This window comes from Austrofundulus limnaeus, unplaced genomic scaffold, assembly GCF_001266775.1.
Source record: "Austrofundulus limnaeus strain Quisiro unplaced genomic scaffold, Austrofundulus_limnaeus-1.0 Scaffold337, whole genome shotgun sequence".
Lineage (NCBI taxonomy): Eukaryota > Metazoa > Chordata > Actinopteri > Cyprinodontiformes > Rivulidae > Austrofundulus > Austrofundulus limnaeus.
The window spans coordinates 365,673-368,861 of NW_013952739.1; positions in this window are offsets into that span (position 1 = coordinate 365,673).

The following is a 3,189-nucleotide window of genomic DNA, read 5'->3' on the forward strand; positions in this document are numbered from 1 at the left end:
CTCCTGATGACAGGGTCAGGGTTTAGGGTTTTTGGATCAGACTCCTGATGATGGGGTCAGGGTTTAGGGTTTTTGGATCAGACTCCTGATGATGGGGTCAGGGTTTAGGGGTTTTGGATCAGACTCCTGATGACGGGGTCAGGGTTTAGGGGTTTTGGATCAGACTCCTGATGACAGGGTCAGGGTTTAGGGTTGTTTCAGCTCTACACCTGTCTCCAGACATTCTCACTCCTGGATTCAGTCTTCAGTCTTTGTACCCACTTCCCTCCTCAGCTGTAGTCCAAGTCCAGCACCAGAACCTTCTTTATGGGGTTTAGAGGTTTATTTCTAACTTTGTTTGGTGGATGTATTTTCCTGGGACTCGGTCTGAAATGATCTGTAAAGTCTTTTCAGGAGAACTCCAGGTCAGGACTTTAACAAACACGTGACTTGACAGCGACTTGTTTCCAGAAAACACTGGATCCAGTGGGTTTAATTAATCAGCTGAGCTCCTCTGAAGCAGCAGCTGAGCAGAATGTGTTTCTAGTAGCAGAACGCTGTGAGTCATTAACGAGCTCTGCTGCTCTGAATGCTCATTTTGTCATTGTCCACATTAAAAACCTGACGCTCGTTAACTGTAGAAGCAGCTCCTGTGATGGAGCGCTGAAAGAAGTCGCAAGGTGGAGCGGATCAGATGTGGCTCTGCTAATCAAAGCACTCTGGGTAATTTAACACGGATGTTTTTCTTGACAAATTACAGACATGCACGATTTGTGCAGGAATAAAATCACTGAGGGCAATTATCACAAATGACTGCATTTTCCCTGCGAACAGGAGCCCAGTGAGAGTTAGCTTACAGTTACAGAGGGTGTGACGGCAAAAACCATTTCCCCTCCGCAGACCGGACTCTGGTGCTGGGAAAACCCAACAGCTGAGAGTCAGAGCAGAGGTTCTTCATGGTTTACTGACTGACCTGGTGATCAGTGATCACGCTGAGGAGGAAAGTAAAGATTCAGATCCTGTTAAAGTGTTGTATTTGTCTATATTAAAATATGTGTGTTTCTGTGCTAAAGTCCAAAGAAACAAACGGATTGAACACAATCCAAACTTTCATCAGAAATGTATTTTGGTCTTTAGAAATTGCAAGAGAAACATTCAGTTACTTGATGAGTTAAGTTGCTGTTGCAGATTTTGATGGTTTGTTGGCTTCCAGTTTATTTTCTGTTTGAACGATAGAACGGTTAAATGTTGTTTGTTTTGAAGCAACAGAAGAGGACAGAAATAAACCAAACTTCTGCTGCTTTCCTGAACCTCAGAAGATAAACCAAACAAAGTCACATTAAAGCATCTTTATTTGTTTATCTTTGCTGAACAAGTTCAGCTGCAGTCAAAGGTTCTGTAAGTCTGATACCGTGGTTCTGAGAGTCCAGGACAGTCTTCATTGATGCAAACACACAAAATCTTTGTGTTGTTGATCATTCCAGTGAATTATTATTATTACTGATGAAGAGCTCCACCACATCAGTTGATTTAAAGAGCTGTTTGAGCTGAAGATCACAGGACTGAACACACATCCCTGAGGAACGCCTGTGAGGGATTTTTGTATTTTCTGTTTCAATTTTTTGATTTTTCACTTTCTAATTGATTCATATTAACAATAAATGTGTTAGCTAATGCCTGTTAGTCTCTAAGAAGGGTGAATTTCTCAAATGTTTTCACGTGACTCCAGAGAAAAAAAATGGAAATTGAAATATAAAAACTTGTAGTAATTTTTTTGTTTAAAACTTTACTCTGGAGCTCATTCAGTTCACCTTTTTCACTAAATTTAGACTTCTTGTTAGTACAAATAAAATATTTTTGATGTTCTTGGATAAGTGGCTGGGGGATTAAAACAAATTTTCAAAATAAAACTTTATAGATTCAGTCAAACCAAACTTATAATCAAACAGTTTTTCTGCTCTGTTGTTTCCTTCTGATGAACCACTGTAAATATTTGCAGATTGAGTGAACTAATCGTTTCTATTTTCCAGATACTTCTGCTCTTGTTGAATCCCAACAGTTTTTACTGATCAGGCTCCATATTTTTGTTCACAGCAGCAGAAGACAAACAAGCCTGGTCTTGTCTCAGGTCTGTGGTGGATCACTGGGACTGACTGAGTCCATCATTTCCCGACTTGAACCATCCCTGAGATCTGATGAACCCTGAAGAATGTCACAGAAACCCTCTCCAGTCATTGTATCCACAGTGAGGACTGGAACTGGAACCAGACCGGGTCTAATCTGAGCCACAGAAAGCTGTGGGGTCAGCAGCATCCTATCTGAGGTCCGTGGTTTTGCTCAGACCAGGCTGAGGCTGATTTATGGTTCTTCTTGGAAACACTTTGGGTGTTTAAAGGCTCGCCTGAGACGTTAATGAGACCTCAGCTGTAAATTCTTATCTCAGGCTCCGTTTAGTTTATGGTTTTCAGATCTGTGAGGTAGGACCACAAAGTGCTGCTGGGTTTCTCAGGAGGTGGTCCGAACTGCAGCTAATTATTCCACAGTCAGACAGAGGAAGGGTCATCGTGAGAAAAACACACTGTTAGAGCTTCTGTTGCCTTTCAACTTTAAAGTAAGATTTTCTGCCTGAGAACTCAGAATCTCTGCGTTATGAGAATAAATTCTGTTTACAAGTTTTAGAAACGTGTTTACGAGAACGTTTCAGAGTTTACAGATTTTATAATTGGCTCATATAAACAATAAATTCTCACTTTCAGCAGCATCCCTGACTCTGTTTCCAGATGTTCTGAAACCTCAGACAGCTGATGAGTGTCTCCAGGTACTGGGACAGTTTCAGGAGGAGGTCTGGACCCAGACTGACACGAGGAGGTCTAAAACTGAAATAAAAGAAAGGCGGGGCAGACACTGTTCTGATGTTCTGATGTTTACCACGAAGCAGTGAACATCCTGAGGAGCTCCCTTATTTCAGACCCTGAGCCCAGGAAGACGCTCCAGACTGGATCAGCTGGTTCCTGTCCGGTTTTCTGCACCTCTGCATGTTTTCTGTCCTGCAGCTCAGAAGGATTCTTGCTGTCAGATCTCCATATTTACTGCTCTCACTCCCAAACGTCTCTGCTGTGAACTGAAAAGTCATCTCTGAGCTCCTTAAATCATGTGGTGCAAGGAGCAGCTCCCAGGCTGCAGACACATAACGATGTATATATATATATA